Here is a 20949-nt window from a genome sequence, read left to right as displayed (position 1 = left end):
ATTGTGAGTATGGAATGTGGCTATGAAGGAGAAAGAACTAGTTTAGAGATGGAAATTAATGAAAAATTGTATTTATTTGAATGCTGATGTATTAATTATCATTCACCGAGAATATAATGGTTTACAGCATATGAATTTGGATTTTCGTTTACTAATGAATATTTATTCATTAGCATTTGAACAAATAGCAATTTCTCATTGATTCCAATTTCCATCGGTAGACTGGCTGGCCACTTAGTACCGTTTAAAAAGGGCTCTGCTATTCAGAGATTGTTAGTTCCATGTAATTGGTTGAAGCCTGACCAGCAATTAGGAGGTACCTGGTTCGATTCTACGTTTTCGTACGGGCATGAGATGGCATAATCCCACGTCACACTCCGACCTCGGTCGGCAAAGGCTAGAGTCCCATATGAATTATTACATAGAGAACACTGCGTCAAATATAAACTCCTCACATAAAAAACTGCTGTATTCATAAAAAATACGAATATTCTATTCAATTCAGAAAGAAACTATTTTCAATAACCTCTGTTCCTAATATTCTCGTCTGAGCATATTCTGCTATACATGATAGTCGCAATATTACTATCTTATGCTTGCAATATTACTTACTCCATATTTTATGCTGGAGTTTAGGCAGCAACCCAGCCGGGGTCAGACTCCAGACTTGAGAGTCTGCTATGCACTGGTTACTTTCACCGCACATGGCCAGGCCCACACGCGCGGACGCCTACAGTTGCCGAGTAGCTCCAAACAGTATAGAATGCTCTTTGACCATTCTCTGTGAGCAGCGCAGGAGCCAACAGAGGCGTGGGTTGCCTAACCAGCGTCAGACACCGTGGCGCCGACGCCCGTCGCGGCGTCTGTTCAAGGCTCTCAACCGTCCGCTAGTTTTCGAAAATGGCGCGCTTTGATAAGCAGTGGCGCCAAATAACACGTGTGTCGTCCGCGTTGACAAAGTGTGACTGTTATCACTAAGCTGAATAATAACAGTTGCTATTCAGCCTGTTATCTAGGTCCTAGACGAAACTAATTATAATGTAATAATATGTTGCATGTAATCTGGAGCCTACTACACACTTTTCAACACACCTGACAAAAGCGATTTTTATTAGTTTCTAGAGTAGAAATTCGCCTCCGAATAGCTAACATTCCCTGGCGGCTCTGACTTCGGGTCAGCCCTGTCTAGGGCTTTACATTTGAATATGATATTTTAATGTAATGCTTGTCACATTACTCCGTCGAAGGTCATCCAGGTTGGAAGGTCTGGTCTCCTCATTCTCCATGCATGACTGTTGATTTTTAGGTCTGTGTCTGTTGTGTGAACAATGTAAGAGAAATTGAAGCTGAATTTAGGTCCATATTCAGTGGCATTACGATTCCCGACCGTCCCCCGCAATAATATTTCTCCTTAAACCTTATTAATGGCCTACTATCACCAAAAAATCAATCATTTACAATGTAATGGGAACTTGGGTCTATACTTTTTATGAGTAAATACCGATGCTATGGTGAAAATATGTGTTCGAAAAATAAAAGGGAGGTTCAAAGGAAGAGGGACTAGACCCTGGCTTTTAGTTTCCTGAAACCTGAAGAGTTAGGTTAGGTTAGGTAATTAACTATTATATAAAATTATTATAAATATGTATGGAGTTATAAAAACATGCATTTGATGTTTTCTACAGGCTAGTCAATTATGCTTTGCAGCCTACCACATCGACTCCTTGTTTTAAAGAAATTGGAACAATTGAAATGAGTTTGAATTAGATAAAAACGTTTATATTAGAAAAAAATATCATTCGACGCATTATTCAAATTCAATATATATATATATATAATATATATATATATGATGAAAACGACGGTTCGGTGTAGTTGTTGGCTTCATGATGTGAGTTTTAATTGTGTTTGTTGGATACTGATTTTAGGGTTCGGAGTAAGATAAGTACGCAGTAGTCCGTACGTAGTATGGGATAGTTCAGATAGTGAATTCTATATTATATTATTATAGATGTATAGATTGTAACTGGAAATAGGTCTGAATCATAACATTCAACTGATGTGAACTCAATATTGTAGCACAGAATACAGCATTAAAGAAGTTTTCTCTGATTGTAGTTTTAAGTGTCGTGTAATGGTCCTTTCGAAATTATTCATTTCTTTTCCCCTTCCCAGTACTTATCCCCCACCACAACCTACATATCCCATATACGTTAATTGATTGTTTTTCTAGAATCTATATTTACTCATTCTCCTTATTTCATGATCACCACATGCAGGATAGTTTTTCCAGGAACAGTACTCTCCCTATTCATGAGGCTTTCATTAGTGAATAATATTAACGTTAAGTCGTTCACTAATCTCATCCAATTGGATTATTGGAAAGTTTTACACGTCCAGGATCACAATTCCATTATATCACTGTTTACAATGAGCAAAGAAGATTTTTCAGTTCACCAATACAGTCAGGATGGATGACCTACTCATTTTTAATGGCTTTTTAAAAAGAAGCCATTACTCTACTCATACTTACTAAAGTTACTTACTCTACTCATTATTAATGGCTTTTGTCCAACAATATCCCGCTAAAATCTTGTATCTCTATTGGGATCACTCTGAAAATCTCTGTAACCTACCGCCTTCATTCATGACTTTTCGATTGAAAGAGCCAATACAAGTTGTGAATTAGGCCAGGCAGGACATGAATAGGGTAGTGGAGAGGGGTGCAGACGTGTAGTAGTAAAAGTTGGCGGGCCAACACCGGTAGGATTTCAGTCTGATGAATGAGGTGCTGGAATGAATGAGACGGCACTTGCCTCTGCAACCACAACTTTACAATACAATACAATAAAGAGAGATTATATATTGTTCTGGTAGTCAATGATTGTTGTAACACAATTGTATTGTACTAGACTTACGTTGGCGGGCAGGCAGGCAGGCGCGCGCATCGCATTCTTTGTGAGCGACAAGAGAGATGATGCTAATTCACTTTTGAATAAAAACTAATTCTTGTTTTCAACACAAAGGCGCCAACTTGTTTGTTTACATTCCATTTACGAATTGACTCTATAAAGAAATGATAACAGTACTCGTGTCCTTGACCCTCTAATTTTCATCTATTGCAGATGTAGCGTAAAAAAACTTGAAAATGTGGTTTTGATTATTGTACCCTGCTTCTCTGCCTAGTAACATAGAAGAACTACCAACTACATTTTATTTCATAAACAGTATAGACATAGACAGTAAAGTTATGATATTTACAGCTCCACACACTTGAAAATGGCATTCATATATTGACATATGTTGGGAATTAAAGTTTTAAAAAATGTGTACTTGGATTTTTTATGTTAAGATATATGCAGTAGTTTACTGATTGCTGAATATAGTGTTAGTCTATGCTGGTAAGTATAGTCTTATGAAGATTATAAGGAGGTACGTTTATATGACTAAGAATATACTTTATTCTTCTCACTATATGAGTACGTATTGTACCACAGCCAAGAAGGACTATCCTATTATATTATGCGAGCAATTTCTCTATATCTGTTTATATTTTTATATTTGGTTATTTATGTTCAACGGATCTCGAATACGGCTCGAAATCGATTATCACGAAATTTGGAACATAGTAGGTTTATGATATAAAAATTCGATTGCACTAGGTCTCATCCCTGGGAAAACTCCCTGAACGACATTAATCGGTTTATTCATCCTTGTAAAAACAGCTGAGACTTTCGTCGTCTGTGGATTGTAAAAAAGTGCATCTGTGGAAAATCAAAATATGGCATCCCCGAAATTCATAAGCTGATGTATAGCCAGCTGTAAAATATGAACAGGATCATTTTAGAGAATTGTCTTCTGTTTATCAATAAATAGAAATGACGAGCAAAGCTCGATGCCCCGATATTCATAATAATAAGTTAGCAATAATTATATATTGTAATGTTGCAATCACATGAATGGTTAATCTGTACATGGCTCATATGATTTAACATCCCAATATAAATTAAAAAAGAAGAAGATGAAGTGATAATTCTATTATGTGTTGATGTTAAAATAAACAAGTAGTTGAAAATAAAAGTGGATGGAAAAACTTCTAGAAAAGAGTCTCATTGCAAATATGGCGCCCAACTGAAAAAGAACCTGAAAAACCATAAAAAATGAGTAGGACACTACGAAGTGGCAAACAAACTATGGATATACCTAACACGGATGACCTAAACAATTCCAGTTGCGAAATAGAAGAAAACACGGAGGTGAATTCTGCAAATTATGAAATGGTCGAACCAACTGAGTTACTGAACTGAACTATGTAAACTATGAAAACAAAGACGAAAGTGAATCGTGCAATGAAGAAAACGCAACTTTGAAAACTTTGATGATTATGATGTGTAAATTGAACAACAAATTCACAGAATTGGATGATAGACTCTCAAAGAAAATAGACAAAGAATTCGCAGGAATTGCAGGTAATATGAAACAACTTAAAAAATATATCAATAGATCTAAAGAAGAGATAAGAAAGGAAATAAGTGAGAGAATTGAAGAGCAGAACAAGAAAATAGAAGATAACAGAGTTAATATAGATAGTTTTGAAACTAGAATAGACAATAATGTAGATGAGATTGAAAAATAAATTCAGGATATTGAAGCTGTTAGTAATAGAAATAGTAATAAAAAAACACAAATCATGAATGAAATAGAAATAAACAGTGATCTGTCAGTGGGCTTCAGGACAAAATCAATAAAAAATTTGAAACAATAGAAAGAAAAATAATGCAGAATGATAATGATGTCGGTATATAGCTAGTAAAAAGTAAAAAACAACTTGTAATAAGTGAACTGCAGTTTTGGGGAAATGAGAATAACCCTATGAATTTTTTTAAAGAGTTCAGAGGAAGGTTAGAGATTAAGGGAGTTGACTTTGAAAATATACGCCAGATTAAATGGGAAATAAATCAATGTATGGCAGGAAATGCAGCAGAATGGTGGGCTGTAATAAAACAGATTATAGATAACTTCAATGATTTTGAAAGGGAGTTCATAAATATGTATTGGAACGATGAAATAAAAATGAGAATGAGGAGGAATCTTGAGGCAGGAAAATATGACCCATTTCAAAAATTAAAAAGAACAGATTATTTAAAAAAAAATTGTGTTTGGCAAAAATATATATACAAATTAGAGCGAGGATGAACTAATATTCATATTATCCCAACATTTCGGAAGGGAATTGAGGATAAACAGAGTAATTAACAAAATCAAAACAATCAGTGAATACTTATTATTATTAGGTAGCTATGATGAAGGATGTATGGAAGAGAATAACAGCAACAACCATGAGAATAAACAAGGGTATAATACAAGGATTAATGATCAAAACATCGACAAAGAGGAAAGGACAAATAAAATACATAAGTATAACAGGGGACAACAATTTTTTAACAGCAATGGTCATAGAAGAAATTCTGATAATTATAAGAAATATCAGAGAGAAATACACGAGAACAAAGAAGATTGACCTGACGTGGGTGATGGGGAAACATCAAGAGAAATCAACAACTATTCACAATATTATTATGACAGATATGTTTCATGAATTGATTGAGGAGGAAGAACCAAAAATTGATCAAAATAGAGACTGTAGTATAGCTGAAATAATGTTCAAGATTGGAATTAGTACAGAAAGGATTTTGATAGATACTGGAAGTGAAATAAATGTAATATCGAAAGCCAAACTGGAAGAAATTGAAAAAAAATCTGGTGTGGCGCACTCACACAACTTTCCTTGCCGTTATGAAAATTGATCACCTGACGCTAGTGTTCCCGCGCATCTCAAGTCTACTATTCAAATATTTGAGCCAGCAGCTGGTGACAGGGCAATATCGCTGGAGACACACATGAGGTCTGCTATCTCTTCATAGTGAATGATTTAATAGAATCAACAATAATTTGCAATTGAATAATCACATTTTCTCGAATTTAAAGCTTATTTTTAATTTTAGTTGAAAATGTTACTGAACATTAATTGTAGAGATTTTCATGCTCAATCTACTCCACTTGATTTGTTTTGTTTCAATTGTATCTGAAGCTTGATAATTGGGAATCTATCTGCATTGATGGGGCGGAGCTCCTGAAATTTTTACAGATATGGGACTTGTGGCAGTTGATAGAGCTTATCGATGACTATTTTAGGTATAAATTTGATCAAAACCGTTGGAGCCGTTTCCGAGAAAATCACGAAAAACCCTGTTTTTGACAACATTTTCGCCATTTTTGCCGCCATCTTGAATTGCATTTGATCGAAATTGTTCGTGTCGGATCCTTATAGTGAAAGGACCTTAAGTTCCAAATTTCAAGTCATTCCGTTAATTGGGAGAATAGATATCGTGTACACAGACGCACATACACTCAAACACACACACACACACACACACACACACACACACACACACACACACACACACACACACACACACACACACACACACACACACACACACACACACACACACACACACACACACACACACACACACACACACAGTCTAGAAACAAACAAACATATGGGATTTTTTTTAATTGAGGTTAATGAAAATAATAGATTATGGAATGAGAAAATAAATAAAATAATAGAATTAGGACCAACAAAATCAATTAATCTATATATTCAACAATTATGAAAATGTTTTCTCTGATATAGCAAAAAATTTTGAATGTAAACTTGAGATCAAAGGAGGAGCAGTATTCAATAAAAAATCATATCCAATACCATTTTCAAAAAGAACTGCTGTTCAAACCGAGATCAACCAGATGGTGGAATTAGGCATCATAGAGATAAGTGACTCAAACTTTACTAGTCCATTGGTTATCGTGGATAAACCAGATGGAAAAGTCAGATTATGTTTAGATGCAAGACAAATTAATAAAAATATAATAGAAGATAAAGAAACTACTGAGCGAATTGATGATATTACTACAGCGGTTTCATGGATGTAAATATTTTACTAAATTTGATTTAACAGCTGGGTTTTGGCAAGTCAAATTACATGAAGATTCACGGAAATATGTCTCATTCCTATTCAATGGAAAAAACTATCAATTCTGTAGACTTCCATTTGGTTTGATAAATAGTGTAGCAGTATTCATTAAATGTGTTCATCAAGCTCTAGGTCAAGAAGTATTAGAGTTTGCAACATTTATTGATAGCATCTAGAGACTTCAAAAAGCATTCTAAAAGAGTTGAATTAGTTTTAGACAAACTCCATAAGAATGACCTAAAGATCAAACTATCTAAATCTGAATTTTTGACTATTGAAACTAAGTTTCTGGGATATATAATTTCAAAAGAGGGGATATCAATAGATGAAGACAAAAATATGGTGATAAAAAACTTTCCGAATCCAAAAAATCGAAAACAACTTCAAATATTCTTAGGATTCTGCAATTTCCATCGTAAATTTAAACGTAATTTCTCTAAATTAACAGCAAAAATTTCTCACTTAACCAGTGACAAAAATATATGGCGATGGGGTGAAAAAGAAGATGAACCTTTTGAGGAAATAAAAAATAAATTCATCAACTGCATGGTCTTGAAACACCCTAATTTTGAAAAAAACATTCTATATGAGTTGTGATGCTAGTGATAACAGTATTGGTGTAGAACTATATCAACTATCAGATACAAATGAACATGAAGTAGTTGCTTTCAGTAGTAGAAGTTTAAATAAATATGAGAAGAATTTTAGTATTACTGAGAAGGAATTATTATCAGTCCTGCATGGATGCATAAAGTTTTGTACATACATTTACGGACAAGATTTAGTAGTGAAAACTGATCATATACATTAACATTTCTTCAGAATTGTAAGCTAAGTAGTGGAAGGATAATGAGATAGACTTTGGCTCTACAATCTTATAATATTGAATGGATGCAATATTCAATGGATGCATATTGAATGGAAGAGAAAACTTAGTGGCAGATGTATTATCAAGGATAAACATAGAAAAAGGTGATTTAGAAGAAGCTAAAAAGAATTACCATATTTTACAAGTCCTGATTGAGAAAAGTAGGATGAAAAATATACTTAAAAATATTATAGAGGATCAAAAACAGGATCATAAGTTGAATAAAATAATAGAAAATATAAATGAAGGCAATAATGATTATTTCATGAATTTATATCAAATTGAAAATGGCATTCTCTTCAAAAAAGATAATAAAACTAATAAATGGGCTTTGTGTGTACCAGAGCAATTAGTGGATGAAATGATTTTAGATTATCATATCATCAATGGACACATGGGGGGAAAGAGAGCAATAGAAATGATAAGAGAAAACTGCACGTTTAAAAATGTTGACAGGAGAATATTGAAAGTAATTGAAAAATGTGAACTTTGCCAAAAAACAAAAATATGAAACATGAAGAAGAGATGATGAACGAATACAGTAAATATAAATTGGAAAAAGTATACGTGGATATCTGTGGACCATTTCCCAAAGGAAGAGGGGGTGTACAATATATTTTCATAGTAATTGATGGTTTCACAAAATTTTTAAAATTGTATACTATAAAGAGAGCAACTACTCAAGTAATATTGAACCGACTTATAAACGAATATACCACCCAGATTGGAACACCAAAAATTATAGTTAGTGATCATGGAACACAATTCGCTTCACCAAAATGGGGAGAAACCTTATCTCAGTTAGGAATAAAAACATAATTATAAGTCAGCTGTTTATCACCCGGCCAGTAAATCAGCAGAAAGGCCATTAAGGGAGGTGGGAAGAATGCTTAGAAAATACTGCCACAACAATGAATCATGCTAACTGGGGAAAATATGTTCAAGTAGTAGAGGAATTATTAAATATTACGTATCACACGAGTATTGGCATGACTCCTTTTGAGGCCTTATATAACAAAAAACCGAATCGAGAAATAGAAAAAATAATCAAATTTCCCGGAGATCAGGTTGTAAGATCGGAGCAAGAGTTAGAGCAAGATAAAATCGAGATTACATCATGTTATATATCTAAGAAAAAAGAATTATGATAAAAAAAATAAAAACTGAATTTAAGATAGGTGATAAAGTTCTTGTCCGAAATCACCAATTGTCTAACTCCTTTGATAAAATAATGAAAAAATTGTTACTTCTTTATAAAGAGCCTTATGAAGTTATTAAAATCAAATATGGAAATGGATATACCATTGCAGATGGGGAAGAAATAATAGAAACATATGATGTGAATGATCTGAAATTATTCAAGGAATAGAATTGAGACGACATGAATTATATTCATATGTTATATAATACTATATACATCGTTGTATACTTATTTTCTTGTTCAATTATAATCATATTATTATCGAATGTTTGTATATTAATAAAAAAAGTTAGATCTTATGATATTATATACTGTTATATTCTCATTCTCATGTTATATTCTTGATTAATTATATATTATTATTGAAAGTTTGTAGAAAAAACAAAAAAGAATTATGTTAAAGATGTCGAAATTATATTGTAAAAAATGTATTGTATGTTTGGATAGATAGAATAATTATTATTAATAACATATATGCATGTGAAAATGGAATTATCACTTCAAAGAAAAATTTCTCTGAATAAGTAACTTGAATTTTCTATTTGGGAGCGGGGAATTTTGTAATGTTGCAATCATATGAATGGTTAATCTGTACATGGCTCATATGATTTAACATCCCAATATAAATTAAAAAAGAAAACGATGAAGTGATAATTCTATTATGTGTTGATGTTAAAATAAACAAATAGTTGAAAATAAAACTGGATGGAAAAACTTCTAGAAAAGAGTCTCATTGCAATATAGTTTGTTTAATAAGTTTTTCCTTTGGCTATACATAGTAAAAGTCCAAAATAAAAGAGATGTTTTTCAAAATCATTTAGAACTTTGAATTGAAAATAATTGTGATACTGGTTTGAAACACAAATTAAAGAACAATGCTAATGAAAAATGAGTTTAAATTATAAATCAATGTTTTTTTCTTCTTCTTTCATGAGTCGCATATATGTACATCATGCTGTGTATTAGAATAGTCAATTTTTATCATACTGTATCGTGCATGTTGTATGAAGATGGAAATAAATAAATAAATATGTACCGTAGCTTGACCCCACAATTTTTGGTAGCATGTACGACTCATGAAAAGTTTGCGCGTTCGACACCAATGAAACTCTTTTTTTCTTGCTCGAAATTATTACGAAATTTTGACAAATTAATAAAATATCATCATCATCATCATCATCATCATCATCATCGTCATTCAAGGATTAGGCTCTGTTGGCCTGTTCTGGCATCCATTTCTTCATCGGTCGTCCGACGCCTCTTCTCCCATCGGGTTTGTAGTGCCAAGCTTGAATTGGAAGTCTATTTGCTGGCATACGAAGTAGATGGCTGGACCAATCTTCTCTACTTTTCTTCAATATTTGCAATAAAGACTCTACATTCAGTTCGGTTCTTATTACTTCGTTTCTTATGTAGGAATCCAACTTAGTGTAACCTTTGACTGCTCGAAGGAACCTCATTTCGGCTGCTTGGATACGTGACTCTGTTTTTTCATTGACACCCAGGCTTCGCTTCCATAAGCTATTATTGGTACAGCCATTAGTCTATAGAACTTCATCTGTGTGGCTTGTCACTATATTTTAATATTAATAAAATATTTTTCATGTTCCCTGAACAAAAGGAGATTCATAAGGTAAAAGACATTCTACAAGACGAAACTATTCCTGGTGCAAAGCACAAAAGTATATGATAAAACTCTTCTAGTGTTCCTATGGCAAGTATTGTGATGAAATCATTCCAAGCTACTAGAAAAGTTCCTGATTTATTCAATAATTATTTTAACTGGCTCTATTTGAAGATTATATTGATTTGCTCACCCCACTCGAACAGAGCTTTCACTCATCTTCCTGATAATAAATTCTGTATTCACAAGCATAGCCGATACGTTGTAGTTATTCTATTCAAACGTCAACATCAATTTTAATCATTGCTGGAAAAATTATATGAAGCTCATTAATAAAAGAGAGGATTCAGGTGCAATGTGACTGCTGATAAAAATTTTGTGTGTTAGCATTTTGAAATAAGACAGAGATGAGCGGCGAAATAAGAACTATGAGCTTCTCTGAGTAAACATTTGCCTAACAGGTGAACAAAGGTAAACATCATACGTTTAACGTCAAAGCTGAGTAAATTAAATCCTTGACAAGCTCTCGATAAAATGTTAATGGCAGCTTTGAAAAGACTCTGCAGTTTTCACTAGCATATAGGCTGTAGGTTCAAGTTGAAGCTACATCATGCTTGCTATATATCTCATGTGAGACACGAAGTAATAACTGCAATGAATCATTCAACTAACTCTACCTTTCATCGTATTATCATTGGAGTTAATACAAAAAAGAGTTCTATAGTGTGGTGAAGTGAACAGATTACTATAATGTAGTTCGAAGTGGATTAATTATAATTGTACAAAAAGTTGCATTTCAGTATTTTAAGCCAGCTAGTTTACAGAAGGAAAAATTTGTCTTCTCTTGAGATTTGTTTATTATAGAATTGAAAATTGAAAAATTTGGATATTCATGGATTACCCACTTTATATGACAGAATTGCATCGTTATAATAGCTATTAGATTGGATGGAATCTGTTAGTATGTACTAGTAAGGAACATTTTGGAGAATGTTACCGTTTTGTCGGAAAAGTGAAAAAATATTGATTCTTGTCTACACACAGAAGGTGGTAGAACTTACAACAGATCAGAATCCTTGGAAATTTGTCATTTTTTTAAAAATTCAGTGAAACGATGAAGAATTCACTTGACCAAAATAGTTTGAAACAGATTTTTTGTGAACTTCCTTGCTTGCCATCGTACTATTCTCAAAAATTTGACAGTTTGGGAAAAGGACTGTTAAGTTTTTCCCGTTGAGCAAACATTTTAGTATACCTATCTGTGATTGAGATGTCTTTCCAATCCTACAGGGATGGACTTCAATTTGATCTACAAACCTTGTTTCATTTTTGAAAAGCAGTTTTTTACCCCTTTGGACTTTTATGAGGTAACTTATAATTTGAATGTAGAGTATGGTTATTTTATTGTATGTAGGTGTATCTTACAAGTAGTTCTCATTTCATTGAAATTCTCTGTATTTTGTTTCAATACTACAAATTTCAGAGCCATACTCTGAAGAAATTGAATACTACTTTCTAAATATTTAAAAAGCTAATTAGGTTTTATTAATTGATATTGAATATTACCAGTTACGATTCTTCTTTTTCCACTATTCCTGGACAAAACTCGATTGCCAATGCTATTATGGTATTCATGAATTCAAACTACTTATAAATTTGAAATGTACCTATTGAAACAACAGAAATCATTTTCGTTCGATATGGTTGCTTCCTGAACCCTTTTATTAAGGAAATTGTGGGAAAGCAAAGCATTTTGTGGTTGATTTGAATGATAGGCCTCGTTTCCTACCCTAACGGCTAACCTAACAACCAATTTGGAAATTGGTGACTGAAGGATAACCATGCAAGGTGGTCGGATCTCACGTAAACTTATCCATATCCTTTGCATAGTTTGCCAGCCCTCTGGCAATGATAACAATGCTCTAATGACTTTTAACAACAGGTGCTTGGCATTATACACACGCAACTATGATTGCCCCACAATATTGTACGTTCTCCATCACCGTCTAACTACTATTCCGTTCAATAATGTTGTCTCGCTCTATGTTTTCGTCGTCTGTGAGCTATCATATGGGTGTACAATCCCAGAGGCATTTAATTGTGTCCCTTCCCGCCTTAACAATTGCTGCCGAATGGTCAGCTAATTTTAGCTGTCATGAATGTCAACACTGTTGCTGCTTTTCCACCTCCAACCACTCTACTCAAGTCTACGCTCACTAATAGTAGTTGGTAATAAAAGTCGTTGATGCTTTCATTTCAATGAATTTCTCTTTTAGTAAGAAGATTGGTAGTGATAGAATGCAGTTGAACATCCAATAGCATGCTAATATTTTGATAATTTGAAATAATGTACTTCCAAGAGGAGAAATTAAAGTTTTTAATGTCGAAAATGTAACTCAAGTGATCGGAACGTATGATCCACTCCGATTTATTTGTTGTGTGCAGTAGGCTAGTCTCAAATTGATTTGGAATTCTCTGGTACTACTATCATGTACTACTGTACCTTTTATTTATTTCATGACACAGTAGAACTGTATGATAAAGGATACAGCATACTATGGTTTTAATTAAGCACTGTCACAAATTCAATGTGGACACGGGGAACAACAAAAAATACTAAAAATTTGAGATCTCTACAAAACGGAAATTTTTTCACAAGAATCATAGGGAAAAAAGCATCAGTTTTGAAGTACCAAATAATTTAGTGTCAAGACTTTACAAAGTAAAAGACAGGGAGACGTTTTGAAACAGAAAGTGAGATAGATAGATAGAGAGAGAAAGAGAGAGAGATACTTTTTTAAAGACTGAGGGAATCGGTAGCGGCAGCATCAACTAGCTAAACTGAGAGTTTGGCACTTTGGCAGTAGGTGGCTGCAAAGTTGGATCTGACTGAATCCAGTTATCTGCCGGCTGCAAGACTGGCGAGAACAAAGCTTGCTTTGCCTTCAGCAGCGCGTGACTCGCAAATTGGATTGCGGAGATCACTCTACAGGAAAATTCATTTCGATCACACTTGCTATCGCCCTGCCGTTCAAATAATTATTTATGCCTTGCTCGATAAAACCACTCACCAACTACTGACCTCTCAGGAATGTCAATGTTCACAGTTTTGAGTCACTGGTGATTGATGTGTAGTAAATGTTCAATACATACATTGTTGCTTACTTGAAACAAAACTGGTCAATAATATTCAAATTAATATCTACCTCAATAAGCCTGTTCCTTGATAAAGTTTATTATTTTGTCTTCATTATTAGATTTCTTCTCTCAGTAACAAATTCGTTCGAAAACAATTGTAGTACATAGTTCTCATTCCAAAATACTGTAGGCCTATTGATGAAAATTCTTCACCCATACTGTCTTTGATATATTCAAATCTATTTTCTTTCTTTCATCATCACATTTTATATCTAGACCAATATGGATAGCGGAATATTAAACAATGCCACCTTTCATAAAGGTTCTAATTGAATTGAATGTTATAAGTATTGATTTCAACGAACTCACAAGCCACTTCATATGTCGTCAGTATTTCCTTGGAATACAGGTTTTCTGAATTAGATATCGGAGATATTATTAGAGAAACCTCGATAAAATATAGTGTTCTCTCTTATTGAAACTAATTTCATTTTACATTTTCCTATGTTCCAGAAACCAAAAGACTGTTGCTAAGAAGCGGTCACTTGGATGGAGAGTGTCAGGATCAATTAGGACATCAGCTGTAAGAAACAATTAATTTTATTCATTGTGAGTGGAATACTGATAATGAATCAATGTTGGTGGACATAAGTGATATTTTACACTATAATGATATCATAAGAGTCTTAAATATTTATTGGATCGTAAAAATTATCTCACAAATTTCAATCAATGTTCCATAATCTTGTTAATAAAATTTTTTTTGTAAATAAGTCAGAAATTTGTGTCTTTCAATTTGCCTTCGAACGGTGAAACAGTATAGTGGTGTGAATGTTCATTTCAAAAAGCCATCCAGGATAGAACTGAACATCCATGCTTCCACATGCATAGGTGTATATAGTATCCTCCATATCACGTTGAGTGCGGCTGCGAAAAGCAGGCTTCGACTCGTATGCTATACAGATCTCCTATAAAAAAATCGATAAATTTCGATAAAAATCGATGGAAAACAAAGCCAATCATGTTATGAATGGAGCATCTGAAGATCAATTAATGCATACAAACCATTTAGCACAGTGGGAAATTCACATGTATTTAGCTTTAGCATAGCACAGGCTGGAAGTTCGTCCGGGTCCTAAACATATTAAATATATGCTACTCATCAAAGATACAGCAGGTACTGGTTCCAAGTTACTACAGAACTAGATTCACTTCAATAGAGAACCTTATATAAATTAAAATTTATTGTATCCCTTATAATGTATTTACTTTTCTCTTTTCTCCATTCTCAGAAATGACTCAATGATGAGGATTTTTTTTGAAATATTATTATACTATTTTCGATTTGCAACGGTCACCAGCGGGCAAAGTTCATTCTTTTGCTGGTGATGCCATATATAATACGTAAATTATATATACATACGTAAAGAGATATTTATGATTTTGTATTATTATTTTCTTATTTTTAAGTTAACACTTGTATTTTGTTTAAATTTATTGTTCATAATATTTGATTTGCTCTTTATTTGTGATTGTTTTATTAAATGGCGAAATAAATTGATTTGATTTGAGATTGATATTGACATTTTGTCTAGTTTTTTTTAGCAAGCTTGCATGTAGAGCATTGTTATTTATTTCGCCATGTTTCATAATTTGAATTGGTTTATAACTTCTTGGATTGAATACTTTAGTGTACTTGATTTGTGTGGTTCATCGCATATGGATCGTCGCTATTCAGCTAATTTCAGTGTGCTCTGATCATGAATATTCAGTCGTTAAATATTCAGGGATACAATAAATTTTAATTTAAATAAGGTTCTCTATTGAAGTGAATCTAGTTCTGTAGTAACTTGGAACCAGTACCTGCTGTATCTTTGATGAGTAGCATATATTTAATATGTTAAGAACTATTCCGTCGGGACTCAAGTGTAACCTTTTCTTCCTCATTATCACGCTAACATCTTCAAAATCATCATCAGAAAGATATAGTGGATTCTTCAAATAATTATTTACCATAATGCAGTACAATACACAATGCATGACAGAATACATTGAGAATAAAAAGAATCAACCATGAGATTTATGAAATTGTCTATGGAATCAGTTTGCCAAACCATCATAATATCATTTGACTTGTATACTTGTTAGCTCCACTTTAACTTGAAATAGAATTGACCCGTAACTGAACTAGTGCTAAATTGGAGTGGTTAAATTTTATGCAAGACACTATCCTGCTCCCATTGTGGCAACGGCGGAAAGAGGCGTGTGGGAAAACCGTGCGAGAGAGAGAGAGTGAATGAGGGAGACCTCGTTTGTGAATGGTGACCCATTTTCCACGGCGAGCACGGTGATGTGAGAACCCGCCGCCGTTAAACATAATAATTTGCCTAAATGCATTCTGCTGGCCAGGAATCGTCTTCATTTAATTCCGGTGCGGGGTGGGCGGAGCAAGCATGCAACTTCATGCTCGAGGCTTGTGAGGAGCATGCGAAATTCACTCCAAACTGTCAGCATTGGTTGTAAGGGAACAGCATTGATGTTATTGACAAGGAATGCTGACACAGTGAATCTGACAATAGCATGTGAGAGAGTCTGACAGCCACCTCAGTTGGGTGGAGAGTGGAGAGTGGAGAGTAGAGAGTGGAGAGTGGAGAGTGGAGACCTAGTCCAAATGACAGACTCAACTGAGCCTTCTTCCCACTGCACGAATCAATAGAAGCAGCAGCAGCAGCCCATCTGGCGATCCTCAAACACCGGCTGTCTGATATTTTTCTCTGCTACTAATGACCAACCCAATTTCACATCTTTTCCGGCCCATTAGTCCCCTAACATGTCTGCGGTCAGCACAGGTTGCAAAAGTGTGAATTAGTGGTTGTTTTACAACCTGAACATGACAGGGTGTAATATGTCATGAGGTGATCTCTCCCTCCTAATAAGCTCTTTCTTATTTATTATGAGATACCAAGTCAATAAGCAAATAAGAATGTATTCGTCATTTATGTAATCCAACTGACAATCTTAAATACTGTGAATTACTTGACTTGAAATGCTCAATGGAAGAACATGATGTGCAAGAAATATTACTAAAAAATAAAGTATTGGGAATCTAGTCATAACTGAAAGTTGTATTAAGAAGCTTCGGTATTGAAAAGTACAGATTCCTGCAGTTGATCATGGAGGGCAAGATTGAAGGAAGACGCCGGCCTGGAAGAAGGAAAACATCCTGGTTGAAGAACCTGAGGGAGTGGTTCAACATTGATTCAACATCTCTGTTCCGAGCTGCAGTCAATAGAATCCACATTGCATTGATGATCGCCAATCTCGGTCGCGGAGCCGGCAGGAAGAAGAAGAAGAAGAAGAAGAAGAAGAAGAGAAGAAGAAGAGAAGAAGAAGAAGAAGAAGAAGAAGAAGAAGAAGAAGAAGAAAATAAAATGAAAATGGTACGTGAATTATAACAATTCCTACAATATCTAACAATTTATTGAATTGCAATCTACTCATACTCTGACTAGCTTTACCACAGCGAAATTGTGTACCGAAATCTTGTACGAGATGGAAACATTAGACAATCAAATTCAACCGACAGTTCTATTGTTGCTCCCAGAAAATTTATTGATGAAACATTGACATTGATAATATTGTGGAATGATTTAGGCTAGTAGATTATTTTTGGCTATATGTACAATAATAACGTTGTAATTACTTACTGTAATTTTCAATTTCATACTTCCTCTACTCCGTAAGTTAATTTAGTATCTACATTCAAGTAGCTGTATAAGGGCCAGGCATCCAACGATTTCAGCTTGTTGCTTATACAAACTAGTACCATTTGTCACATTCTACTGTATCAAAGTGCTGTATCATTAAACCTTAATGCTGACCGTTAAAAGTGAGTCTCTATACTGTTTTTATCACTTCCAAATTGGAATACAACATATTCCGTATCTTATACGTGTTGTCTTTATTCATTAGGGCTACTTCTAATGTAAATAAAACAAATAAAACTATACTTTCGGATACTAATGACATTTTCAAACTTCAAACTTGAAAATGGCATAAATAGCCGAAACATGTTGTGACGAAATAATTTAAAAGGGTACTCAAATTTATATTTTTACTTAAACGTGTTACTTGACAACAATTTGATAGTTGTAGCAACCAGAGTATAAATGCCAAGTCCAGTATAGTATAGAGGGTTTTTTGCGAACACCGCGACGCACTGTTCCGCCAGCGTCGGTCAGAGCAGAGGGAGCAGAGCAGCAGAGTCCGCGGATGAAGAGGCTTGCAGCTTCCTGGCAGCCGGGCGGAACGGGTGAGTTGCCGCTGTGACGGTGTCGAGTTGCTCGGATCAAGTGCAGGATGCGGGCGACCCACGTCACACTCGGCTGCTTGGCTCGGCTATGCTGCTTGTCATCGCTGCCTGTAGCCTCCAGTGTAAGTCATCCGATCTGCTCCCGGGTGACGACGGCTCTCACCAACTCACTGCCAGCTGCTCTGCCTGGTCGCGTCATATCCTAATCGACCTGTAATCAATTACTGTACAAGGTCGGATTGCATTATTATACACATCAAACATGTCAATAAAATTTATTTATTTCATCAAACAAAGGAACAAAACTATTATCATACATCATGATGATAAAATCACTTCATTAGCATGGGCTACTTTCAAAAATTATTAAAAAACACACAATAAAAAAATAAAATACCCTTTATTTAAAATATTTCAAAAGAACAACTAGTTTCGACCCTTGGCCATTCTCGAGTATGTTGTGAAAAAGATTCTGGTGAGGATTATAAATCACTAGATAGCTAGTTGTACTTGAAAAAAATAAAATAAAGGGTACTTAATGTTTTTATATTGTGTTTTTCAATAATCATGATGATGTACATGATCACACTCACATATTAAAATAGCAGAGATTAGAATATCCAATAAAACGTTTTTTTTCTTTAGGGCTACTTTTGAATATAATATAAAAATAGTCAAGACTTGATAATGGCATTATATAGCCGAAACATGTCTTGACTAAATAATTTTAAAAAGGGTACTCAGATTTCTATTTTTATTTATAAGATTCCAATAATTATATCAGACAAAAAATAACACACATTATTTAAAGACAAGCCGATGCAAGCTGAAATTATCTATGATCAGAAAATGTTATTTTACGTTATTTAGCTTCTTTTTGTTCTGGAAAAGATTCTGGTGAGGATTATAGATCAATCAGTACGAGACATAAAGCAGACGACCAAGTATTATCCAGTTATATAATTTTTCCATGGAAGGTTGGAGATCAAGCAATCAGAAATTATCGCTTGAATGGCATCACATCGTGACGTCAGGTAGATTCAAGTTGGTTGTATGTGTAAGAAACTTACAAAGAATATATATTCTTTTCTTTGTCAATTGGAAACGATATACACTAAAAAATGAATTCAGTGAAAGATGAGATCAAAATAATACATAATTAAAATTGATATTGAAGTATAATGATAATTCTAGTGATGAGTTTAGAACATCAGATCAAATATCTCTATTATTGATATACGATTGGACTTACTTTACATCATACGCAGTATTCGAGAATGCTCTATAAATGTGCTTTGAATACTGTCAGGTATTATTTCACGGAAAAAAACAAAAATGTACATCATGATAATCCAAAATGCATCATCCCAATCACTGTTGATATCCTAATAATAGTCAAGCCTGGAAGTATTCACAGAAATAAGCTACCACTAATCATACGCACGGGAAAGCACACAGATTTTTTGTCGTGGAAAAGATAGGAGCAGTCGATGACATTTGGGCCAATATCGTTACTCATCCATCCCCGGGGAGAAGGAAAGTTGTTACACGAATACGCGTTAGATAAACGATAAAGGCTGATGTAAACGGCAAAATGATGAACTGAGCGCGGCTCCTCGTCCATGGGGAGAATGTAAATTTTAATGTTGTGACGGTTGATTACAACGGGGCTATACTGCGTGGGGGGTTGGGGTGATTAGAACAGGGGACGGGGGATGCTTATCTGGTCGAGCATGCAACAATACCACCTAATGCTGGATTCGCGTGCTGCCCCCCCCCCCCCCTACACACACACACACACATATTCAGGATGGTCATCATCACCAGTCCTCGAACAGGGGTGGCAATCGCATAAAACAACGGCAGTGATTACCACTTGGACCACCCCGACTGTACTGATTCCCCTTCACCCCTCCCCCTAAACCATCATCCCCCAACCTCATCCAATCGTCGGTGATCACTTTTTTACAGTCGTAAACACCCGGTGGACACCGATATAAGTTATGGACACAGTGACAGTCAATAAAACGACTCTTCTTTTGGAATGCAATCCGTGAACGACTGTTTATAACGATTTGTACAGAAGATTATAAAATTATTTTGCACGAATATCCCAAACATTAGTCACAACAGCAATTCGAGTTCATTTTACTGGATAATTGACTGAAAATGACAGATTTCCAATGATATTGGATTTCCAATTGTAATGTCTGTGCTAACCTAATAAATAAATGATCTCCTCTTATCCGTCTTAACTAACGTTTTGGTAGAGAGTTAGTGGGGAGGATATTTTTTAATATGTCACATTACGATAGGGATCTCTCATTTCATCCGAAATCTTCTCTCAAATGCATTTCTATCAATTTTATAGTCCAAATCGAATTTTATAATATCAATTGATACTCCAAATCAATAAAAAGTTAATTTTCGAAATATTTTCCATTTTTCCAAATAATACTACACCAATGTGGGTGTGGAAGTTTATTCCACAATGAATTCAACTGCCATAAACCAAACGTGTGTGTGAAAAGAGCCCTACAGCTTTTATTATTCAACAAGCCAGCTTAGCAGTCGTCTGCAGTGTCGTAATTGATTCTGCTATTCACTCAGAGGCCATTTACTCCATGCACTGATACACCTTATAACCTGAGTTATTAAAAATTTGAAAAAATCATGTTTTTGGACTCAGGGGACCTTGAAACGTATAGAAAACTTGAAATTAGGGTACCTTAATTTTTTTTGGAAAGCAATACTTTCCTTACCTAT

General features: G+C 34.5%; 1 long non-coding RNA gene across 1 annotated transcript in view; it reads left to right on the top strand.

Moving 5' to 3' along the window:
• The window catches only part of LOC120350481, a 99265-nt gene extending 84620 nt beyond the window's left edge, over nucleotides 1-14645 (top strand). The window contains exon 3 of the long non-coding RNA XR_005570798.1: nucleotides 14385-14645. This is a non-coding gene — a long non-coding RNA (uncharacterized LOC120350481). The remainder of the gene's footprint in view (nucleotides 1-14384) is intronic.
• The last annotated feature ends 6304 nt before the right edge of the window (nucleotides 14646-20949 follow it).

This window comes from Nilaparvata lugens, chromosome 3 (genome assembly GCF_014356525.2).
Source record: "Nilaparvata lugens isolate BPH chromosome 3, ASM1435652v1, whole genome shotgun sequence".
Classification (NCBI taxonomy): Eukaryota; Metazoa; Arthropoda; class Insecta; order Hemiptera; family Delphacidae; genus Nilaparvata; species Nilaparvata lugens.
This window is presented reverse-complemented; position numbering and strand designations above follow the sequence as displayed.